The sequence below is a fragment of the Triticum aestivum genome, chromosome 7D, assembly GCF_018294505.1.
Source record: "Triticum aestivum cultivar Chinese Spring chromosome 7D, IWGSC CS RefSeq v2.1, whole genome shotgun sequence".
Taxonomy (NCBI): Eukaryota; Viridiplantae; Streptophyta; class Magnoliopsida; order Poales; family Poaceae; genus Triticum; species Triticum aestivum.
Genome location: NC_057814.1, coordinates 202,267,109 through 202,293,813, shown reverse-complemented (window position 1 = coordinate 202,293,813; position 26,705 = coordinate 202,267,109).

The window sequence follows — 26,705 nt, the reverse complement described above, 5'->3', positions numbered from 1 at the left end:
ATCCCACCGTAGTGAACTTGTAGTCAGCACTGTTGACAAACCTGGCGAAACGGTCACAAGGCTCTGTGGCCATACCATAGTGGTAGATGAGGACATGATGGCGCACGCACAACTGGGTGACGGCAACCTTCTGATCTTTGCCGGGATGACCGCCGGTGTACTGGAGGTCGATGCCGACCACCTTGTACTTGTCTCGAGCAAGCAACTGCTCCACGGTGTTGATCTAGTCCTCCACCATGGCCGGGTTGATGGTGTACACCACAGAGAGATCCGTCTCCCTTGCATGGGTGTCCACTTTATGCTCGCCGAACTCCATTGTAGCGCCGCTAGATATCCTCTTTGTATGTGTCGTCGTGGGTGTGCTTGTTGTGTTGTGGGGCGTGATCGAAATGTTAAAGAGACTAAGGTTATAATGGCCGCGGGAATTAATGGGGAAGCTGGATGGCCTAGAATATCGGCATGCCCGGATGGTAGGTCTAATTTGCAGCGTGTAACTCCATCGTGCCGCACGTAATTGCATCGTGGCGATGCACTACGCACAACCGCATGCATATGGGGCCCCCAACCTGATCGTGCACCGGCCCCAACCACCGCTAGAGCGTGCACGGAGGGACACGAGCAGAGTGCTCCGCGGCTGCCTCAACGGTGAGCAACCATATATATGCATATAACAGTTAAACACGCAAGGAAAACCTGTCCACAAGCCGAGCGCGCCGCGGCGCCTAACGGCGAGTAGAGCGCGCCGAGGGATGCAAGCAGAGCGCGCCGTGGTGCCTAGCGGCAAGCAGAGCGCGCCGAGGGACGCGAGCAGAGGCCAGCATAGTGATACGTGACAAATAAGACAAATTGTGCTAGCGATGGTGGAGACATTAAGCACAATTCAGATTAGAGTTACGTGTGCGATATGTGGAATACAGTTTATCCATCTGAGCTGTTTGTGATGGAATAAGCCGTGTGTGTTGTGGGCAAACGCTTGCTGGTATACAATTGCCCGCGATTGATTAATTCATCACCGACGGGTAGCCTAGTGTGGTCCATGTGCGATGTGATATGCTGTGTATGCACAACAGCTATGCTCTGTCTACAGAAGAACAACATATATACTTATAACATGACATGATTGCAGAACCAAATTAAACATCCAATTACTTTATAAAACAAATACCATAAATGTTGCAAGGTTCAAATAACATCATTACAAGGCCCAAATTCAAAGATTACAAGGTTCAAACTATTATGACAAATAAATTCGTCTTCTTCAAAATCTTTTTCATGCATTATTTCTGCGAAAGGATCAGGCACCGAGAAGTCATATAGCGGCTTGATACAGTGACTTCCGAATAATCTATCATATGAATTTACAAACTGAAATTCAGCTTCTGCAGAGCCTTTTCAATTCAACTGTAGACGCGTGCGCTCTTTAGCAAACCATTCACTTCTGTGCAGTAAATATAGGGCAAACCTCATTAATTACCTTGAGCAACCTTGCTTTCTCAACAAAGAACCAGGTGAATTTAATTTCTGGTGTGGTGCCTCGATACTCGTTAAAAGTAATTTTTGTGAGATGAAGATCAGGGCATTCAATGGGATTGTTATATTCCCCAACATTTTCTACTTTCGGGCCTGCTAGTATCTGCAAACGAAGACAACATATTAGTGCCTAGTTGCATATTTGAACACTTTGGGCCTCTTTGATTTGCAGGATTTCTAAAATACACGAAAAGAGTGAACTCTTTCATGATTAACATCTCAAAAAATATATGTATTGAAATCCTACAAATTTCCTTTAGAAATTATTTTACATTTGTCATTGTAATCATGGGTAAACGTAACAACAAACTGAACTCCGTTGTGGTTAACAATTACTCCCTCTGTTCCTTGATATAAGGTGTATAGATTTTTGAGAAAAAATCTGAAATATAAGGTGCCTTGTGATACGTCTCCAACGCATCTATAATTTATGAAGTATTCATGCCATGTTTACAATAGTTGTATATGATTTTGGTATGATTTGATTAGAACTAACACGGACTGACGCTGTTTTCAGCAGAACTACCGTGGTGTTGTTTTTGTGCAGAAATAAAAGTTCTCGGAATGCGATGAAAATCAACGGAGAATTTTTCTGGAAAATATAAAAAATACTGGAACGAAGAGTTACCGGAGGGGAGGCCCGTGGGCCCCACGAGGGTGGAGGGCGCGCCCACCCCCCTAGGGCGCGCCCCTGTGCCTCGTGAACTTCCCGTGGGCCCCCTGACTTGTTCTCGACGCCAACCTCTCCTATAAATACCCAAACCTCTAGAAAATAACTTAGATCGGAAGTTCCGCCGCCTCAAGCCTTTGTAGCCATGAGAAATCAATCTAAGCCCTCTCTGGCACCCTGCCGGAGGGGGCCATCATCACCGGAGGCCATGGAGGAGGATCCCGGAGGGGCCATCATCGCCATGAAGGCCAAGGACCAGAGGGAGAATCTCTCCCCATCTAGGGGGAGGCCATGGAGGAGGAAGCACAAGGGGGAGAACCTGTCCTTATCTCTCTCGGTGGCGCCGGAGTGCCATCGGGGGGGGGGGGATCATCGCCGCGGTGATCGTCTTCATCAACATCAGCATCCTCATCTCTTTTACGCGGTCCACTCTCCCGCACCCCTCTGTAATCCCTACTTGAACATGGTGCTTTATGCCACATATTATGATCCAATGATGTGTTGCCATCCTATGATGTTTTGAGTAGATATCCTTTGTCTTTGGGTTGATTGATGATCTAGATTGGTATGAGTTGTATGTTTTATTTTGGTGCTGTCCTATTGTGCCCTCCGTGTCGCGCAAGCATGAGGGATTCCCGCTGTAGGGTGTTGCAATACGTTCATGATTCTCTTATAGTGGGTTGCTTGAGTGACAGAAGCATAAACCCGAGTAAGGGGGTTGTTGCGTATGTGATAAAGGGGACTTGATGCTTTAATGCTATGGTTGGGTTTTAACTTAATGATCTTTAGTAGTTGCGGATGCTTGCTACAGTACCAATCATAAGTGCATATGATCTAATAAGAGAAAGTATGTTAGCTTATGCCTCTCCCTCATATGAAATTGCAATGACGACTACCGGTCTTGTTAACAATTGCCTAGGATAATTCCGCACACCGACCCATCATTATTCCACACTCGCTACTTATAATATTTAGTAATATATTCTAACTTTATGATAACAACACGTACTTTTATGTTTTAGCTCTCTGATATCATGCAAAGTTATCCTCTTCATACCCACAACATAGTTTTATTTCTCGTTTCTAGTTGGAAGGAAACGTTCGGTGTACGTAGAGTCGTATCAGTGGCAGATAGGACTTGAGAGAATATTGATCTTACCTTTAGATCCTTGTGGGTTCGACACTCCATACTTATCACTTCCACCATTGGGAATTGCTACGATGATTCCCTGCACTTGGGGATTATCAAGCTCTTTTCTGGCGCCGTTGCCGGGGAGCAATAGCGTGGGGTTGATATTTTAGTGTATGCTTGTTTGCTTTCTTCACTAAGTAGATTTTGTTTTTCCTTTTTGTTTCTGTTTAGTTGTGGGTGAAACATACAAGAAAAATTAAAATAATGAAAATACAAAAAAATTTACTTGCCTCTCATGCCTAAAAAGTTTTTCAATAAGAGAAGTGATTGGAAGGTTATGCATTGGAGAAGTGAGGGTCGACCTTGAACACTTGTGTTCATGCTCATGGAAACAATGTAAAAAATTTCATGGAAGCTTCTCTGAAAATAATTATCCCCTTGTATATATCCATTCTATTATAAAAATAATGTGCCAAGCTTTGGTTTTAGGATGATTAGATTGGTTGTTTACTTTGTGCAGTACCAAAACAGAAACTTTGGCTGTAGCGCGTGAATTTACATTTTTACTGGAAATTCAAATGGGTCTGAAACTTTTTGCACATTACTTCTGTTTAAATTTTTTAAATTGTCATGTTTTTTCTAGAATTTTTGGAGTTACATAAGTATACTAAAATTCCAGATTACTACAGACTGTCCTGTTTTTGACAGATTGTGTTTTCTATGTGTTGTTCGCTTATTTTGATGAATCTATGGGTAGTATTGGGGGGTATGAACCATGGTGAAGTTGGAATACAGTAGATATAGTTCTAATATGAAATTGGAATGAGTTTGTGACAGTACCTAAAGGTAGTGATTTGCTTTATTATACTAACGGATCTCACAAAGTTTTTGTTAAAGTTTTGTGTGGATGAAGTGTTCGAAGATCGAGGAGCTATCAATATGAGAAGAATAAAGAGAGGCAAGAGTTCAAGCTTGGGGATGCCCAAGGCACCCCAAGTAAATATTTCGAGGATACTCAAACATCTAAGCTTGGGCATGCCCCGGTTGGCATCCCATCTTTCTTCTTCAATAATTATCGGTATACCTCGGTTTTTGTTTTGTTCACATGATTTGTGTCCTTTGTGTTTCTGTTTTTCCTTTAAGAACCATGCTAGTATGAGATATCCCTTCATTGATTTATATAATGCTTCATGTGCTTCACTTATATCTTTTAAGTATGATCTTATAGAATTGCTCTTTGTGCTTCACTTAAATCTTTTGAGTATGGTTTTATATAATGCTTCGTGTGCTTCACTTATATTTTTTGAGCTTGGATATTGGTTAGTCTATATTATTGTAGAATTCTCCATGAACTTCACTTATATCTTTTGGAGTATGAATAATACTTTAATCTAAAGTGGGGTTGGAAGAGTGTCAACTTTTGGAATTAGTGATCCCACTATTTTGGAGGGTGTTGAATCTTAGTGTGATATTTATGAAAGTGGATTTGGAAGAGTGTCAACTTTAGTTAGTAATGATTCCACTATTTCGGAAGAGGTTCCAATTGATTATGACAACAAAGCTGATATCTATGATGATTATTGTGATGACATTTATGCTATAAAGAATAATGTTAACCATGAAACTTGTCATCATGATTTTAATTTTCAATTGGATTATGCCTCACATGACCGTTATTCTGTTGATCTTGCTCCCATTATTCCGAATGAGAAGAATTTTGCTTATGCGGAGAGTAGAAAATTTTCTATGCTTGTAGATCATGAAAAGAACGCTTTATGTGAAGGTTATATTGTTGAATTCATTCATGATGCTACTGAAAATTATTATGAGGGAGGAATATATGCTTGTAGGAGTTGCAATAATGTCAAGTTTCCTCTCTATGTGCTTAAAGTTTTGAAGTTATACTTGTTTTGCCTTCCTATGCTAGTTGATTCTTGTTCCTATAAATTATGTGCTCACAAAATCCCTAGGCATAGAAAGTGGGTTAGATTGAAATGTGCCAGTCATATTCTTCATGATGCTCTCTTTATGTTTAAATTCTTATCTTTTATGTGAGCATCATTGAAATCATCATACCTAGCTAAAAGGCATTAAAGAAAAGCGCTTGTTGGGAGACAACCCAATATTTACCCTTTACTGTTTTTGTGTGTTTACATGATTAAGGTACTGTAGTAATAATGTTTTATAGCTTTTGTTTCAATAAAGTGCCAAGTAAGACCTTTGGGAAGACAGAAACTTTGCGCTCACGGGATTAGCTATCATTTTTTACATAAGAGTGCTTTTGAGTTGATTATTCTTGCAGAAGATTAATAGACAAATTCCTCACGTCCACCAATTTATTTCATAATTTTTGGAGTAGCAGAAGTATGGTTGCTGTTCAGATCATTACAGACTGTTCTGTTTCTGACAGATTCTGTTTTCATTGCATAGTTTGCTTGTTTTCTAGTTTCTATGGCTTATATTTCTCAATATAAATTGTAGAAATGATATGGTACAGTAGTCATTGTGTGAGAACAATTATGAACCTTGTATTTGACAGTACCAAAGTGAATGGTTTACTCTTTATCATACTAACCTATCTCACGAAGTTCCGTTAAGTTTTGTGTGATTGAAGTTTTCAAGCTTTGGGTGAGATATCGATATGAGGAGAATAAGGAGTGGAAATACCCTAAGCTTGGGGATGCCCAAGGAACCCCAAGGTAATATTCAAGGAAGGCTCAAGCGCCTAAGCTTGGGGATGCCCCGGAAGGCATCCCCTCTTTCGTCTTCAAAACTATCGGTATACCTTACTCGGAGCTATATTTTTATTCGTCACATGATATGTGTTTTGCTTGGAGCGTATTTTGAATTTTACTTGATGTTTGAATAAAATCATTGGATCTGAAATCTTGAATGAAAAAGAATCCTCCCATGGCCTGTTAATTACTTGACTACTCACTGTTCTTCACTTATATCTTTGTGGAGTAGTTTGTCATTTACTCATGTGCTTCACATATATTCTATGAGTAAATGGTTGAATGAACTGAATATCATAAATCTGAATTTATATATGTTTGATATGCTTATACCATGGGGAGTAAGGACTTCACACATAATAAGTATAGGTGGTAAATTTCTTGAAAGTTAGCAAACACAGAATTGGTCACTTGAACAATTCATGAAAGAATATTAAAGGAAGAGATATTTCACATATAAATACACTATCTTGGACATCTTTTGTAATTGTGAGCACTCATTAAAATATGACATGCTAAAAGGTTGATGTTGGACAAGGAAGACAACTTAATGGGTTATGTTTTCCTATATCCGAAACGTTATATTGTCTTGGATCATCAAACATGTTGAGCTTGCCTTTCCCTCTCATGCTAGCCAAATTCTTTGCACCAAGTAGAAATACTACTTGTGCTCCCAAACATCCATTAAAGCAGTTTTGCCATGAGAGTCCACCATACCTACCTATGGATTGAGTAAGATCCTTTAGGTAAGTTGTCATTGGTGCATGCAATAAAAATCGCTCTCTAAATATGTATGATCTATTAGTGCGAAGAAAATAAGCTTTATATGAACTTGTGATAGGGAAGAAATAAAAGCGATGGACTGCATAATAAAGGTCTTTATCACAAGCGGCAATTTAAAGTGAAATTATTTTGCATTAAGATTTTGTGCATCCAACCATAAAAGCGCATGACAACCTCCGCTTTCCTCTGCGAAGGGCCTATCTTTTACTTTTATCTTCTACCCTTATACAAGAGTCATGGTGATCACCACCTTTCCTTTTTACACTTTTTCCTTTGGCAAGCACTTTGTGTTGGAGCGATCCGGATATATATATCCACTTGGATGTAGGTTTTCATAAATTATTATTGTTGACATTACCTTTGAGGTAAAAGGTTGGGAGGCGAAACTATATGCCCCTATCTTTCTCAGTGTCCCATTAAAGCTTTGAACCCATAAATATCACATGAGTGTTAGCAATTGTGAAAGTTTATAAGATAGTTGAGTATGTGGAGTTTGCTGAATCAAAGCTCTTACATAGACCCTTCCCGAAAATAAGATGAATTGCAATTGTTTGATGACTAAGAGCACAGTTTGTTAGTTTTCAAGAAAGTTTATGATCTATACTTTAACATGTGCATAGCTTGTTACTTGGTCATGAGAAGTTTTATGAGTTGAGCTACTGTTATGATATATAATGATGCTAGAAAAAGTGATTGGAACTATCATTGATCAAACTTATGCACTTACTAGCATTCACACTTCATAAATTATTTCTTTTATCATTGACCTACTCGAGGACGAGCAGGAATTAAGCCTGGGGATGCTGATACGTCTCCAACGTATCTATAATTTATGAAGTATTCATGCCATGTTTACAATAGTTTTATATGATTTTGGTATGATTTGATTAGAACTAACCCGGACTGACGCCGTTTTCAGCAGAACTACCGTGGTGTTATTTTTGTGCAGAAATAAAAGTTCTTGGAATGCGATGAAAATCAACGGAGAATTTTTCTGGAAAATATAAAAAATAATGGAACGAAGAGTTACCGGAGGGGAGGCCCGTGGGCCCGACGAGGGTGGAGGGCGCGCCCACCCCCTAGGGCGCGCCCCTGTGCCTTGTGGACTTCCCGTGGGCCCCCTGACTTGTTCTCGACGCCAACCTCTCCTATAAATACCCAAACCTCTAGAAAATAACCTAGATCGGAAGTTCCGCTGCCGCAAGGCTCTGTAGCCACGAGAAATCAATCTAGGCCCTCTCTAGCACCCTGCCGGAGGGGGCCATCATTACCGGAGGCCATGGAGGAGGATTCTGGAGGGACCATCATCACCATGAAGGCCAAGGACCAGAGGGAGAACCTCTCCCCATCTAGGGGGGAGGCCATGGATGAGCAAGCACAAGGGGGAGAACCTCTCCTTCTCTCTCTCGGTGGCATCGGAGTGCCATCGGGAGGGGAATCATCACCGCGGTGATCATCTTCATAAACATCACCATCATCATCACCATCCTCATCTCTTTTACGCGGTCCACCACTACAAAAAAATACACTTCCGTGATGATACGTGTTTGTCACAGTAGGTCACGTTTTCTGTCATGCATGTACATCCATGACAAATTTATGACAGAATCAAGATAGTCATACATGTGCTGTCGTAGAAGTGTTCCATGACATTACCAAAATTGTCATCACGGAAGTGTCCACTTCCATGACGATAAATCGCGCGTCACAGAAGTGCTTTCGTCAAGGGTGACCGACACGTGGCATCCACCGTAACGGAACGCCGTTAAGCTACCGGGTCCGGTTTTGGATCCGATAACCCGTTAACAGCCCCGACCAATGGGGATTTTCCACGTGTAAAATCATCATTGGCTGGAGGAAACACGTGTCGGCTCACCGTTGGGATAGATGTCATCCACTCATTGGACCCAAAGCACCTATGATTTGTCGACACGTGGCACGGCCCAACAGAGGCCCATATAGCTTAAAAAGGCCGACCCAGTCAAAGCCCCGTAGTACTTACTCAGGTAATAGTGGGCCAGCCCAATAACGGCCTGCTTAATAAAGGCCCATTTACGGCCCGAAGCCAGATCTGGCCCGTTAATTGTTCGCCGAATATTTGGGCCCATTTACGGCCCGAAGCAAGATCTGGCCCGTTAATTGTTCGCCGAATATTTGGGCCCAATTACAGCCCAGTGACTTACGGCCTGTTAGAGGCCCGATGTAGACATGGGCCCATTTCAGCTCAGTGTGACTTTCGGCCTGGGAATGGCCCGTGCTGCCCATGGGCCATATATGGTCCGACGGGACATTGGGCCCACTAACAGCCCGTGATAAAGGTGGCAACAGTTAAGCCCAACGTGACTTTGGGCCTGTTAAAGGCCTGTCGCATAATTCGGCCCGTTGATGTCTGTACTAAGCTTTCGGCCTCTTAAAGGCCCATGATATCAGTGGGCCAACTAAGGCCCGAGATATGTTTCGGCCTGGTAACTGCCCGTGATATAACTGGGCCCAAAAAGGCCCAGTCTACATTTCAGCCTGCTGAAGGCCCGTCGACGACTAGTGAAAATTGAGGCCAGTATGCATTTCGGCCTGCTAAAGGCCCATGGTTTCATCTGGGCCGTAACAGGCCAGTACAATATTCAGCGTGTTAATGGCCCAACGCTACCTGGGCCAAACTAAGCGCTGGGTCCACAAAAGGCCTAACTAAAATATAGGCCGGTGTAAGTTGTGGGCCTCGCGCAAAGTGTGAAGGCCCCAATCATTTGGGCCCAAGAAAGATGCAGGCCGGCCCAATTGTGGCCCACTAAACACCATGCCCATTAGAAGCGAATGTTTCGGCCCGGTCGACTATATCTGATTTTTTTTCAGATAGCGAATGATGCCAGTAACTAGTAGGAATTAAGAACAAACCTACTCTATACAATAAAGAAATTACGGCATAGTAACTAAGAATAAACCTACACTATACAATAAAGGATTTATGGTATATTACATGCACTAGGCATCGAAGTTCGCCACCAGTGATCATAAAGCGCAACGAAGAAGCAGATTACAAAAACTGGGCACCATTGCAGCGTAACAAAATAATACTGAACCGAGACCACTTCCAAGACAGTTCAAGAAAGGTTAGCCTTGCGCGGGAACTGCTGCGCAAGCTGCTAAGCAAGGCTGTGAGACCGGCCTAGCATGTCGGTCATAGCTTCCAGGTGTAGCTGTTTAGCGATGAGGTTCTCATTGGTGTTCTCCGCAATCTTTCATAGAGATAGGACTTCAAGTCGAAGTTGAGTTGCAGAATGCCTTTCTGCTAGAACTTGGGACTGAAGAAGTCGAACTGATTCAGACAACGAATTCTGTGAGCTTGTCTGGCTGCTAGTCTCAAGTAACTTGAACACTGCATCAAGACAAGACTTTGGGGTTGTCTCGCTATCTTCATGATGTTTTGCCTTCTTTGCTGCAATATATGTTGGGTTTGTCGCACAACCTTCAGCAGACATGTGCATGCCATCAGGCATATCACCCTGAAACAAAGCAGAGAGATGACAGGTTTTGCACGTGTATAAACAAAGATGATAACTGTGCTGTCAATACCATCCAATTTCAAATTAGAAAATAAAGAGTAAGTTCAAAATATCAATAGCATAATTTGGCATTGTTCATAATGCGGGGAGCTTCACCACACTACTGGATTACCATGTCAACATAACAAGCATAGATGAAGGGCAAAGAAAATCATTGTATCTATTTTGGTTAATGTGCATGGCATGTTGTTCATATCATCAGCCACATTAGTAAGATAAAACGGGAGATGACAAGGTCCAAATGTGGGCTGCTTCACCACACACTGGATTATAGATCCACAAAAACAAGCATACATATAGGGAGTATTGAGTAATGTGCATGGTATGAATAAGGAATTTGGTTTTACAAGTAAAACTTAGAACTTACGGTTCTTGCGAACATGCATTTTGGTAGAAACAGCAAACTAAACAGCAGTAAACGATAGGGAGTATGAGCAAATTAAACAGCAGTTGAGGATAAAGGCTTTAGAAGGACTGACTTACATTAACAGTTAGCACCGGCTTTATAATTCCCTTCTCCATGTCAAGGGAAGGATAACTCAAGAATTTCAGCACATAATCTTCTTCATAAGCATTGCCTGTACTCTACATTTTGTAGAGAGTAATTATAGATATGATAATACTGGAAGGGATAGAGGATAATGAAGATAAGATGCAGATTGATGCTACGTAATCAACTACCAATCCCTGGAAGTACAAGCATTACAGGACAAAATGTACTGACAAGAGCAATGGGCTACACTTCTGCACTGGCATTGTTTGTGTATTCTACTTTTTGGTAAGATTAAATATAGATCTGATCTTTTTTAGTAAATGGTGGGCGAGGGGGATAAGATGCAGAATGCTACACAATGAACCAATCCCTCTTCCCATAATACAAGAGTGTTTTGAACACTGGTGTACTGTACAAAACGTTCTTATATTATGGGACGGAGGGAGTAGCTGTTAATGTAAGTACAGTGATAGACGACGTTCAGTCCTTACAAGAGGACTGCAGAGCTAAACCTCTTCAAAAGCATTGGGTTGATTCTAAATTTATGTAAGAGTCCATACGGATCTTATAATGTCCACCAAATGGACGATAACGAGGCTAACATGTGCAGTGATGCTAGATAATCAAACAACTATGAAAGTAAGTATGGTCATACAGGGAAGAGGTACTCACAAGAGCAATGCAGTGTGCAGTATAGTTACGAGATTCTGTGGTCCCTTGAGAACGAATGTTCTTCTGCTAACAGTTTTCGTACAAGTGAGACGTTAAGGAAAATGCAGAAATGTAGTTCAAATTGTGATGTGATATCATAGATAGTATCTTACGCTGCAGCCGAGACCAATGTGTAACAAGATTATTCCAGTCACCGTCGGATAAATGTAGCACCAGAGACTTTACAGAAATTTCGTTTAGAGGCTTGCCATCGAAGTGCGCTTGCCTCAGGTAGGAACGATACTTCATCAACAAGTGCTTGAAAAGCACAACCAACCCTTGCTCGTCTTCACAATCCAGTTTGGTCCTCGCCTATTTAAAAGAATGAAATCTTGTGTATTCTATCAGCAGAAACATATGCAATAATGACCATGAATAACATTAGTATATTACTTATGCGTAAGTTGCGGAGGAAGACTGGAAATTGTTCTGTGTCCGCGGTATAATCTTTCCATGAAGGAAAGATGCGCACAAAGTTCCTGACAACAATATAAGCTTTGTCTTCTAAACTGGGAAGAAATGGAACATGGGTCCTATTTGTTGCAATTTGGGCTCTCTCTGGTTCGAAAAGGGATTTGGCAACTGGATTTGGTGTACTCTTTGCTGGAATGGGACTTTTGCGTCGTAGAGCTGGTGCTATGTCAACTGGCATAATCATAATGTTTGCTGCAGTTGGGGTCTACTGAGTTGGGGCATCAGAAATGACCTGTGTAGTAGGGCTAGAGTCTGCTAGAGTTGGGGTGTTTTGTGGGTCAGGTGATATTGCAACTACACCTAATGGGCTATTTGATTTATCAGGTGCCACTACCTTTTCCAAATACTTTGCTTGTGCTCCTCCACGATCAGCAATCGCCCTCTTCCTTTTGAACGTCTGATACACAAGAACATCATTTGAATGGATAAATATGGTATGATGACAGATGGAATATGTACTGAAAATGGATAGGCAGGCCGTATTCACATACACGATGTGTAAACTAAGCTAATGGCAGTTCAACAAAGTAGAAGCAATGCAAAGCATCAGTTGCAAGATATGTGCGACAAATATAACCTTGGAAAGTTAGAGCAAGCACCTTGATGGGTGAATAAGATAGGGCATCTTCCTCTGACTCCTCCACTAGGGAGCTACATTGACTTAGGTCTCCCTCTAGCTCAGAATCACTGTTAGGATCATATTCTGAGCATGAATCTGTAGGTGGAGAGCGTTTGCATTGCATTGCATCCAGACTTGATTTCAGTCCCTTAATGCCAAGTTTGACAGCCATGGCATTGTTCTGCTTTATTCTTTTCATGCGCGCAAGCTCATAATCATTATGATGCTGTTCAGAATCTGAGATTCATGAAAACATAAAAAGTAGTCAGATTATCTATGGAATGCATTGCGGATTCAACTCGAAGAGTGTCTCCCTATAAACCCCTGCATATGCAAAGTTCACCCCCAACCGTGCTGACCAGACCACACACAGAAATACAAACCCCTTATGTCTCTATAACAGGCAGACACACATTTCAAAACTGAAGTAGGAACATTAGAATTATATGAAATTCGTATTTGAACAAATAAACTAAGGAATTATGAGTGGCATAATGTTTAGCTTCAAGGGTGGAGTGTTGGTAGTGCGACACAAAGCAAGTAGGCAGATTGTATTCCGTGTAAAAGATCGAAGCCTATGTAAAAGCTGGAAATGACACTTTCTTTCTATACAATGCAGTGTTCGTTGCCCACACATGATGGAAGAGATCACATAGAGAAATACTATTCACTCATGTCTACGGTTGCAGTATTTAGAAACAGGGTGGTCCACCCTAAAACAATATTGACAACAAATATGACAAGGCAAGCATAGATGTAGTGAATCAATCATTTACTTGTGAGCTCATTAGGACAAGTATGCAGAATTGTAACTGCAGCAAGAGACCGTCCAAAATCTGAATCAAGAAGTTTGTCTAGCACTTATTGTTTGCAACTAATCGACGTGAATAATTGGATATTATATCGAATGAGTAAGAAAGACAAGTAAAATTTTCAACAAACCTGGCTTGCAGTAGTAATCTGGGTCAATGTCACTACGACCAACAATCCAAAATGACTAGTGTCTGTTCCTATTGCCGGAATTTTGAAAACCCTGTGAACTTTACAGGTACTAAAGATTACCGAAATACATCTGAACCATTAAGTGTAGGTAGCACTGAGCACACAACAAACCCTAATGATAGTCCTGCCTAATGAGTAATGAATCAGTTAGAAAATGGGTGATGAGGAGTGGATGCTGAGTGTTGAGGACTTATCTCAGGATAAATCGGGTTGGCTTAGTGGGTGCTGCACGCCTGAGCCCTGAACGGACTGGGAAGGTAGGCACGGCGGCGCGCCCGGGCAGCGGTGACGCTGTTGGGCGAGCGGCTCCTGACCTCCTGTTAGTCCGGCGTCTCCTCCTAGAGTCATGCCGTCCGGTGACGGCAAGTCGCCGGCGAGGCAGGCGGCTGGGGGCGAGTAGAGATCAGAAGCGCGCAGCAGAACAGAGGGGAATCGGGGCCTGGGACGACCCAAAATCCCAGGGTGGGCCGGCCCACCGTGGGCACCCTGTAGAGATACACACCCGAGCGACGAACATGCATTTTCGAAACTAATTTAGGAACATTTAGCTGACCAATTAAATGAATCAGTTTTAATAATATCAGACTCGTATTTGAACAACTAAGCTTGTTTAGCTTGATGGGTCGAGTAGTGCTATTATGACACGAAGCACGTATTCTGATCATATAGTGATCATAAAAGGGGGAAACCGAAGAAATGATATTTAGCAGCCATTGTTTGCTTCGAACTAAGAACTAAATTCTAAGAGCTGAAAAGAAAGTAGAGTAACCAAGTTAAGATCTATTTTCTGGTTGAGATCAAAAAATTGAGGAGATATGAAGTACCACCTCTCTTGTGGCGCCGTGTAGGCATCAGGGGTGCGATGGCTGTCGGTGGTGTTGAAGCAGATCTGCGACGGTAGACGGGTGCATTGGGGGATAAGTCCCGTTGCGGTGGAAGAGAAGGTCGTGTGAGGGGCCCCAACAAAGAGGACGACGACGCCGATGAACCGAGAGGACGTGATGCAAGGCTCTTGGTCCGTCGCCGTGGATGAGAAACGTCCATCTCTAGCAGTAGACGACGCGGTCTTGGTAGGCGCTCCGCCATGGTGGAGGACGGTGGCGATGGATGTGGTGGAGGATGGCGACGATGGATGGGGTGGCGGACGGAGGCTGGTGTGGGGATAGTGTTCTAGCGCGGACGGTGTATGAATGGGAAAATGGAGGGATAGGTACGGGGAACCATGTTTTTGGGACGCGCCTGTCTGAAATATGGGAAAGTTATGAACTTAGCCCCTGTTTAAAATTTGGACGTCTCGTCGGTTGGGGATACCACGGTAATCTCGCATCTCGCCAATATTTGCCTAGAGCGATTTTAGGCGTGGTTGGCGCCCATGGTTGGCGCCCACGGTGTATGAACGGGGCTGACAGGTAGGGCGGTTGTGTCATGTCTGAGTGAAGTTACAAACCTGCCCCTATTGAAAATATTTGCCTACATCGATTTCGGCCGAGTCGAGTTTGTTTTGCCGCCCACCGTGTATGAATGGGGAAATGGAGGGAGAAACAGATGTCTTTCAGACGAGCTTGAATCAAATGTTTTTTGCCGCCCATGTTTGGCGCCCACCGTGTCGGAATGGGCTCAAAGGCGGTCGTGTCACGTCTTATTGAAGTTACTATCCTACCCCTATTTAGAGCAGTGGAAATCGGGCCGACGGATTGTGCGTGTAATGGGTAGACAGTAATTTCCATCTGCCAAACACTGGGCTTCGGGCAGCCGACGTGGGAGTGGACATTTTGCCGCTTCTTTCGAATTTTGGGACAATAAGCATCCACGTTTACCCTGGCAACTAAATTCGAATCCATTTTGTATTCCTATACGAATCTTTATAAATCATTCTATGTGTTTTTATATATCTTCAAAAGGACGACAAAGATGTATTCCACTGTCATATATGAATATGGTTTACAAATGCCGATACTCAAACTCAGAAGCTGGAATCCAGTTTAAGGTGAATTCGAATATTTGGAACACTTCATGTCCAACTAAATGTCACACGCATCATAATGTGTACTCCCATTTAGATATGTACACAAGCGATGTATCAAGATTCAAATACCGAGTGAATCAACCAAGAATGTATAGAACTAACAGACATATAAACACTTATAGAGTATATGGATCAATAATATCAACTAACATACATAAGCCAGGCTGCTGTACTTTTCTTTGCTACAACAACATCCTTTTTAGCCAAGCTACTACAGCATCTTGGCCCTTTCCGATGCATGCCAGTTATGGTCCATCTATACTACTATTATTGCTGAATGCACATTCAGCCCGACTGGCATATTTGTAGGTCTGGCACAGCAATCAAAATGAAATGTCTCCCAATCTTATCAAATATTACAGACTTGTGCTCAAATAAAATTACAAACCAAAAAACAAAAAACAATTATTACATGATCTCTAAAACAAATGGTTTGATTGATTACATGAACAAACAACACAAAGGTTATTCAACGATGGAAAGAACATTTCACCTATGATTTACCAAGTGGGAATTTAATTTCGTTTTTTCCTTCAGGACCTTCACAATGTGGTCAGTCTCAGCTTGCTTCGTTTTGAAATCCACCAAATATTTAATGGTTGTCTTGAGTACTGCTACTGATTGTGTTGTTTGCTTCCTCAGCATGTCAACTTCATCTCTAAGTGCAGAAGCAGAATCTCTTTCTACCACTAGTTTAGCCTCTAGAGCATCAGCAGTTGGCAATTCATAATGCACGATTGGGCCGGTGCCACTACTGTGGGATGATACAACGTCCATGGGGACCTCGCTCTTTGATCTTGGGCTAACCTGTTTTGCCATTAAAGTTCCGATTGGATTCAGAAAAGTTGAAGTTAGCAAAACATCTCAACTGGGAGTTATAACAGCAAACAAGTTAAACAAACAAGGAATTAAAGAGTTTCAATTCGATGCTGAAAAGTAGTTATTAACATCATTGTGACCCGTTGTTGCAGCAGCAAAGCAGTTAAACAAACAAGTAGCTATTTTAGTTCAGGCAAACAGGTAATTCTTAACAGTAAGTATCAAACACATAGATAGGTGCAGTCTATAATAGGATTAACAGGCCGTGGCATTATGTAATCAGTAGCAAACTAAATTAAGCCAAGCAACGTAATTGAACAATTTTGCAATAAGAACTAACTAACATTCCGAGAAGCAGGTAACTGAACTTACGCTAGTTCTTTGTACAGGCACACTGCAACTTCTTTTTCGCTTACAAGGTTGTACAAAGGAGTCCATGGCATCAATTGCTTGGATACGCAGTCCCAATACTTCTTTCTTCCCACACTGCATTGCTAAGTCGAATGGTTAATCTGGTAAGATGGTGCGTCCTTGATATGTTATATGAGGACGTGTAGTCAGACTAGTTGTAGCCACACACATCACACTGGCTTTTAGTGTTATTTCATGCGATTACTTTTGGCATATCGAGATCTAAGCAATCTACAATAGGATGAAAAGACTGGCATCATTCACATTATTGGCGAACTCAGTTCATAGAAACAAGCAATTCAACCATTCTGTGGGTAAATCAAAAGCGCTACTGGAATATTTTTCACTACCCCTATCATACACGCAAAAAGGGGCGACGCCACCATAGGGGCTGGTATGGGCGGCCGCCTCGGGTGGCTCGAAAGTGTGCACCTAGTTTGAGTCGTCCAGGTTGGCCCAGGCTAGTTTTGTTCATCCCAACGCACGAGCAGGCAATGTAAAAAATGAAGAAAAATGTTTCAATTTGGATAGGCCAATAACATAAGTGCAAGAAAGGCCCTATAGCAGGCTCGACAGCAGCAAAAATCCCAATTCATCCGCTCCAGCCGCCAGTCTGGTTCGCTCCTAACCTAGCCGCCGCTGGACAGACCGACACAACACTTCCTCGCACCCTCGTTGGAGGGCGGTCGCCGGGCTTCAAGCGAACGGAAGGACAACAAGATGAAGATCCAACCCTGGGTGTTGCCTGCGTGGGAGGCACTGGCGGCAATATGGGCATGGCATCGAGCTTGCGCAAACGGACAGTCGCAGCTTGCAAGAGTAGCATGCGCAACGAGCAGGTACATCACATCCCTGATTATATCTAATTCAACTCTTCAATTTCTGGCCAATAGTTAAACCTGTCGGTGTTGTAAAACTGCTTGTATGTAGGGAATCTATGAGAAAATGAAACTGATTTCTACTTATTTTATAACTCCCCCAATCAATACTGAACTGACTGAATCTGATGTATCTAATCAAGTTTCCGGTGCAAACATCCAAGCTCATGTTGTTCTTGAGCCTGAAGTGTCTAATGAACATACTGCTAATGAAGGATTTGATGCAAACATTTTACATGCTCCTGGTGATGAACATACAGTGTCTAATGAGGCATCTAATGCAAGCATTTTGGAAGCTCCCATTGAAGGATTTAGTGTCTAATGATGATCCGCTATGTTGAGAGAGACATAGAGATTTGCAGGCATTAATGACAAGCAAATTATAGTGCATTTTCATGGCTTGAGGAAACGTCGAGGCCATCTACCAGAAAGTCCCCGTATCATGACAACGTAGCATAAATACTTTTCTAATGTGTTGTTTGAAACTATTGGCATACTTGTGCAGGATAGATATATTGATATGCAGTTTGCGCACTGGTTATAGGTGCAATTACACTTCGATATTTTCAGCCAGAGAACGAATAATTCAAGCAGGTACAGACCATGTTTGTAGTCCTTGTACACCATGTTGCATTTTGTGTTTTTTGGTTCTTGCATCATTTAGTGTTTATAATCTGAACTACTTTGGATCATTAGCTGGTTTTCAAAGTGCATGTAGCTTCACATTTCTCAAGTTATGTTGATTTCCGGAGTGCAAGTGCCTTCGTATTTTTTGAGTTAAATGTTCGCCCCTGGTAACTTGAATTCGTGGATCCGCCACTGCACACAAATCATATACGAATGCCAGTACGAATTAAATGAAATGCAGGGACTTACGCTAGCTCGTTGTACAGGCTCACTGCAGCTCTCCTTGTGCTTGGGATGTTCCATGTACAAGTCCATGTTACCACTTGCTTGGATGTGCAGGACTTGTGCTCCTTGCATCCTCCTCTGCATTTTTGACACGGCGAATGGCTGATCAAATAAGAGGAATCGACCTTGCTGTTGTACCGGAGGACAGATACTTACAAGGTTATACGGGTGTGCAAGATGTGTACCAGATCCCGTAGCGCCGTCATGCTTCGCTAAAAAATGGATTTGCTTGTTTCAGATGATATCTCCAGAAGAAATAAGAGTTAAAGTCAGAGTTGGATAGGCGTGTAACCTAAGAGAGCAGTGAAAGGATATCCAAACATCATCGGAACAGTGCACAAGTGTCACATCCCTAGTCTGGTATGCGCTTAGGCTAGCTAGATATGCTTGCATCATGTCTAAATTTATTGAAATTTGAAATGGGGATGAACAAACCCTAGCACCAAATGAACTCAACTAGGGTCAAATTCAAATGTTTTCAATGAACCCAAAATGCCTTCAACAATGTTTGATAATTTTGGCAAGGCTTTGAGTCCAAACCAAAAATAGTGAACATTTTTGTAGAATATTTTGGATCACTGGATTAAATCATAAAGTATTTGAATTTGGGCATTTAAATGCTATAATTATTCTAAATGATCACATTATTCTGAAATGATTTGAGGGCTGTTAGAAATAATTCAAAAGGTGCCCACAAATATTTTCAGGAGTTTTGGAAGTGATTTAGTATTTTTACTAAATCAAAACATAATAGCAAAAATAGAAAAACAGAAACAAATGAGAGAGAGAGAGAGAGAGAGAGAGAGAAGTGCTTACCTATGCAGCCCACCAGAGCCCGCCCACCAGAGCCGGCCCAGCTCGTGTGCTGGTCCAGCACTGTGTGGCCCAGTCCACCGCAGCAGCCACCGTCTTCAACCTCCTGCCAGTAGGCAGCAGGGTGTGTGCCCGACGCACGCGTGCACGTGCCGGCCACCTCCTGCTTGTCGCTTCCTCCTCGACGCGCCTGGAGACGCCACGCGCCACCCCGGTCCCTCTCTCCCACTCCCTCGCCCTTCCTGCCTCTGCCGCTCTCTCTCCCGAAACCGAACGTAGCCATCGCCGCCGACGAGCTCCACCACGGCCAGAGCTATCTCCGAGCCTCTCCGACGCGCCCCCGAGCTCCGCTGTGACGTCCCCGTCCTCTTCGCCGAGCCACATGATGCCGGAGCGCCCCACAGCGCCGCTATCGCTGTTGTCTTCTTCCTCTGCTCCGAGCGCCTCCCCGTTCGATTCGTCACCGTCCGGGCTTCCCCGACCTCTCCGACGACGCCTTAGAGTTCACTGTGAGCTCCTGTTGCTTCCCCCTCGCTCTCCCCCTTTGTTCTCGTCCCCTAGCCCCGTCTTCCGACCGAGCCCGAGAGCTCACCGCCGCCGGCCATGGCACCGCCGTAGCTAGAGCGCATCCACGACGCATTCGAGCCCACCCCCGTGCTCAGCGAGTCCGCAGGACTCCGTAGCAACCCGCAGCTCGTCCTCCCGTGCACCAAAACGCCGTGTCCGAGCGTGCTCGTACTCCGGCCGCCGCGGAAGTGCTCGCCGCCGTCACCTCCGGCCATCCCAGCTGCTGCTGCTACCACCACTAGATGCGCGGGAGCGCCAGCAATCCGTAGGAGCAAACCCCGCCTCAAACCGTGGGCTGTAGCGAGATCCCGACGATCTCCGCCGCGTGAAATGGTCGTCGCCGGCGAAACTCCGGCGACTGATGACGTGGCTCATCATTAGCCACTAATGACCCAGCTAAACCACCCCTAGAGCCACTGCCATGTGGGCCCAGGCCCTAATTAACTTAGATTAGCACTAACTAATTTGGTTAGTTAGCTGAGTCACTGACCAGTGGGCTCCACTGGTCAGGTTTGACCTGGACGGCGCCCGTTGACCTGCTGAGGTCAGCATGACGCAACGCTGACGCAGTAATAGATTTTCTGGACTTATTCTTATACAGGAAATTCCAGAAAATGCCCAAAACTTCAAAAAATCATAGAAAATAATCTATAGCTCAGAATGAAAAGATTTATATATGAAAAATGATCAGACAAATCCAATCTATCCATCTGTACCATTTTCATGCATGTTAGAACAACGTATGGCTGCTGTTTAGACCAAATCATATAAGGGCTTATTCCATCTGTGCCCCAATTCCTTAGTTGTGCTCAGTTTTCCCCACGCTTCAAACTTTTGCTCACTTTTCCCCACTCCCTTAGCTTAAACTCTCACAAATGTTCATAACAGACGTTTGCCGTCTTGGCCGTTAACTGACTTTTGGGGCCACGTTGGACTCTGTTGACTGTGGTTGTGGCTTCGCTGGTTGGGCCGTGTTTGTGTTCATAGGACGGGCCCGTTAGTTTGTTGGGAATAAATTAAAAAAGCCTTCTATCGATGGATGCAGCCTGCTATGCATGCCCGGCTTTGGCATCGATTTAGCCTGCTATGCATGCGAACACCGCCACGCATGCATCTAGTGACCTAGACCTAAACGCATGCATGCACGTCGAGACGCACGCATCGATCCTTGCCGCCCGGTTGCCGGTGGATTTAGTCGCTCCGCAGCGTCGTTTCACGCGTCGCAGGCATCCGTGCCGGTGGCAGAAGGGGCAGGCTGCACGCACGCTCGCGTCTATGTCGAGGCATCGGTTCACGCCGCACGAGTGCCGCTCGATTCAGTTGTGGGAGGCAGGCAGCCGCCAACGCAGAGCACGCAGAAGGGGGAGGCAGGCAGCCGCCAACGCAGAGCATGCAAAACACGTTCGCATGGATTCACGTTCACACATTTATGATCGCATCGGTTCACGCATGCACTGAGTCACGATCTATGCCGTTTGCGCGTGTACCCACTTCGTCTCTCCTGGCTATTTAAACTGCCCTCCATTGCCTCTTCTTCTACAGATCCATCTGCGCCTCCCACTTCTCTTCTTCCCCCAAAAGCCAAAGCCATTCCACTCAGCGAAGCGTTTCAAGATGCAGTACACCGGGCCGACGTTCCAAGCGCCGCCCACCGTGCCGGAACGGCGGTACCCCGCCAACGTCGTCGTCGAGGCATCGCTCCGCGTGTGGGCGATCTCACGCTGGAGGGGTACTACTGAGCTTGCACGGGGGTTCCTCCGTGCGGGCTTCCACCACCTCCCGCCGGACTCGCCGCCCATGTTCAACCTCGTGGAGCAGCGTCCCCACGCCAACGCTCCAGTGGTAGGGCTCGTCGTCCACTTCACCAACAGGTTCGATGCCTACTACCTGCTCGGCAAGGTGTATTGGTGTGGGTGCGAGTTCATCGCATTCACCACCCATAACATCTTCACGGACTTCGAGAGCGTCTTCCCCGCTCGCAACCGCATGCACAGCCTCCCGTACTACGTCGGCGACAACGGCCTTGAGGAGGAGGAGTACTGAAGCCGACGGCGAAGAAGACGGTGAAGCCGGCGGTGTGCGTGTTGCCCTAGCTAACCTATCCCTATCTACTATGTAGTGTGAGTGTGAGTTTGGTGTGCGTGTTGCCCGACCTAGCTATGTAAGAACTTGGGAACCCTATCTATTTATGTGTGTTATATTAATGTTTTGTTATGTTTGTTACCCTAGCAACCCTACTATCTAAGTTAATTTATGTGTGTTATATTAATGCTTTGTTATGTTTGTATTTCCCTTTGTATTTTGTTTGTCCCAAGTTTAGACACGGCTAATTGGCGTGGGGAAAATTAACCAAACTAACTAAAAATGATGTGTTCATAGATGCCTTCTAAAAATAAGAACATATTGTACATTTGTACACGGCTTTGGTTTGAGAGCTCTGTATTTTTTAGGTATTCCAAGAATACTTTGGTTTTCAGAAATATTGAAGTATCAAATACTTTGAGATGTTTGGCTTTAGTCAAAAGTGTAGTTTTATATACTTTAATATGTAGAAAACTACACTATGTTTGAAGTATATAAAAAAGGGGGTTGGACCTCTTTTTCCAATCATGAAGTATTGGTTCTCTAGGCATAATAATACTGCGGTTTGCAAATACTTTGATTCTAAAAAATGAAGGGACCCATAAAGGAAAGCAAAAAAATCCTCAATGAGATAGAAGAGATTGGGCAATCAAATTAATGAAAAAAGCAATCAGAAACAAAAAAGGACAAAGCAATCGTTCCTAAACAAAAAAAGAAACATCGCTTGTTTCTGGGCCTCATTTATCCTTTGTGGGCCTATTGCAGCTTGATTCTCTTTGGGCCCGCGAACTAGGTTTCTAGCAGAACTGACGAACTCGAGGACAAAAGTTTGGCAAGTGCGAGAGAGAAGAGATGAACTTGATGTATATCCCTTGTGCTGCTCAAGTACTGCTTACTGTCATCTGACGAGCTAGGGTATGATCCAACACTCAAGGTTATTCGCTAACAAAATAATCCTATCACTGAACTGGTACTTGTCTTCTGCCGAAACTGAAAGTGTCGAAACTTAACAGTAAACTGCATACATTCAGAGATCGACAGTTGCACTAAACAGAGTTGCATTTGAGATAAACAGACTTGGATTGCTAAACAGTGGCAACAACAGTAGACAAACATCTCTAACGAGAGATGGCCATCAAGTAAAAAATTCCTAGAGCAAGTATTCCTAAAGCTATCAGATTGGATTGCTTCTTCAACTCAATCAGCTGCTTGAAGTTCTTGTTCATCTTCTTCAATTCCGTCTTCAGTTCGACATCTACCACCGTCGGGTATTCCGGACGCGCTTCTGCTGCCGGAGCGGCACTGTCATGGGGCAGATTGAACTCGCGGATTGCATTCCCCCTCGAATCCAGCAAGCCCAACCCTTGAAGCCTCTGGATGTAATCATCCATCCACTCGAAATGGTGGCATTTCTTCACGATCTAAAAACGAAATGTGATAGATTTTTTGAGAAATTAGAGATAAAGGATGCGAGGAAAACTCAGATCTAACCTGCCCCTCCGGCTTGCTCTTGCATTTGACGAACTCGCGCCCAAAGTTCCCATTCTTCTCCTCCTTCGAAGTCAACCGCTTCAGTGGCGCAGTCCGTGGGCAGTCAGTGCATCGAGTCATCGGCAGTGGACCATACACCGGCCACGTGGAACGGGGGGCTGACGAGGAGGTCGACATATCGCCCGAGAGGAAGAAACAGAGGAATTGCTCGAGAGGAAGAAGAACGAGAAGATGGGGAAAGAAACAGAGGAATTGCTCGAGAGGAAGAAGAACGAGAAGATGGGGAAAGAAACAGAGGAATTGCCCTATCTGCTCGATGCCTTTGTCTGTCAGATGGAGAAGAGGAGAAGGGGAAGCTATATTGACGATTGGCCACATTGTATTTTGTAGTTTGAATATTTGAACCAACTCTTGACACTGACATGTGGTGGTCATGTGCGAAAAATACAATTTCATATGTAAAGTGGGGCAGATCGTAAAAACCCGAGAAGGACAGTGAAGTAGCCAATCAGGATGCATCACGCGGATCGCGCATGCCTGCCCACATCTGACGGGTGGTGTTTGGCGCTTGGTAGGATCCGGCGACGGACGTTCGACGCTAGGGTTTGGAGCATTTCTGCGGGGTTATGAGCGAGTCAACGGGGTTATTAGGGTTTGACCAGATTTGAAATGGCCATAACTAAATTAGAAAAAATCGCAAAAATATAAAACAAACGTAGTTCGTCCGTTTATGAGACCTAGTTACCATAAAAAATATAAACTCGGTATAGGGGCATTTTTTTGAAAAATCATTTTTTGAAGTGATCTGTCAAAATCAAGTTCAAATGTTTTTAAAAAATTCAAAAAAACTCAAAATGTTGTAATTCTTGTGCACATAGCCGTCATATGTGACAAGGTTATGAGAACAAAATATAAACTTGGTGTAGGTCATTTTCATGAAAAAAGGCTTCACACAAATGAGCTATCACCTATGAACATGTTCAGAGTTCGTATAATAGGGAGAGAGGGTTTAGGGTTTGAAAAAAATCAGAAAATTCAAAAAAATCAGAAAAAATCTCCATAGCTTCATTTTCGAGTGAATAAGAAGGATCTGAACATACTTTTTCAATTTCATATCTAAAACATGTTATTTCACGGTTTTGAATTAAAAGCATATTTTTTCAAAAAAATTTAGTAATATGAATATTAATCAATAAATAGTGAGACTTTGTTTTTACCATATATATATGGAACAAGTGTTCATAAAAATATATATGCCTCATTTAGCCAAGGTAAAAAAACTTGATTTCAAATAGGGTTGTTTACCCTAGCTTTCGAGCTTGTTTCTAGCACATTTCTCATTCGGACTGTTCACCTACGAATATTGGGCTTCAAATGCTCGATCAAATACACCACACAGAGCAATGAACCTCCAATGTTCAACTTCAACTTTGGCTCGAATCCAAATTTTGGCCCAAATTAAAATATTGATTTAAATTCAAATTTTGATGGAAATTTGAATTCTGACACAAATAAGAAACCAAAGTAGAAGCAACATTATTACAAGGGATCCCTTATTACAACTGATAAGTTTTCACAGTAGCTCAAATATACCAAGTTTTAAGATGCCAACATCTTAATACAAATCTACCAAGTTTTAAGCGATCGACTCGCCCTCAAATTGACAACACAAACATTTCCCAACAACTTAATTCAAATTTTCGACTTGCTCCTTGTGTTTGCAGCTGGCTTCACCGTCTTGCTCCTGGTTTCCCTAGTTGAGATGCTCTTTTCTTTCAGACTCTTGTTCCTTTTGATCTTGGGATTTACTTGGGGTTTTCCCCGTGGAGGTGTTGATGGAGTAGTTCCACTCGCCGAGCACTTGACGACCATTTGATGGTCATCTATGGGTTCAATAATCATTAAAGGCACAGTTGGAAAAATTACCCACTCCTCTTCCTCTCTTATAGCTTCAAAACCATCAAAGGCCATGGTTTCAAAATCTTCTGCTTCTTCATCTCTTGGCCTTTTCTCCCTAGAGCTGGTAAATAAAATTATAAGCCATAGGCAAAAAAGACAACAAATGCAAACAAAAGGGTAGCTGCATTCTACAAAGGGTGCAAACACATACCAAGATGCTTCATTTGCTGCTGCATTCTCCACTGCTTCAATTGCTGCTGCATTCTCCACTGCATCTTCAGTCTCCATTGCTGCTGCATTCTCCTCAGCATTGGCTGCTGTCCATCTTTCCTCCTCTCCAAATGATGCATCCACTGCATTGGTACAAAGCCTAGCAATATGCCCCAGAACTCCACATTTTTTGCAAGCACGCTTCTTTGGTAGACGACCCTCCTCACCTGCTCTAATCCTCTGGTTCCTTGGTCTTCCTGGTGGTCTAGTAATGACAGGAGCGTGGAGTTTGAACCCTGGATCTACTATGTTCCATTGATCTTTCCCCAATAGTGCAGGCACATTGTCAGCATATGCAGACATAAATTTGGCAACAGAGAAATACTCAGAGCAATATTGATCAACTTCACCAGCTGCACCCCCGATAACGGTCATCAGATGTAGGGCATGTATGCATGGCTTCCCACGGATCTGCCATTGCCTACAAGTACATTCTCTAGTACTTAGGTTCACAGGATACCTCCATACCCTATTTTTAGTGTCAGTATATGTAACCTCTCCCTCATATGTACCAGATCGAATAAATTTCATCTTCAGTCCTCTTGCCTTCAAGTGCAATGCCTTAATCAGTGATGGGAGCATTTGATGACCAACATATTGTGTTTCTGCAATTCTTTTGCGAAGAGCCATCTTTATCATGATCATTTGCCTCATCTTGTCAAATGCTTGCCATAACAAGAGCCCTTTCACTGACTTGAACTTTGAATTGAAGGATTCTGCAAGGTTACTGGTCACATAATCTACTTTGCAGATTTCGTTGAATTGGCTTCTTGACCACACCTTACCATGATGTGCATCCATGTACTCCTTCACAAGAAGATTTTGAGC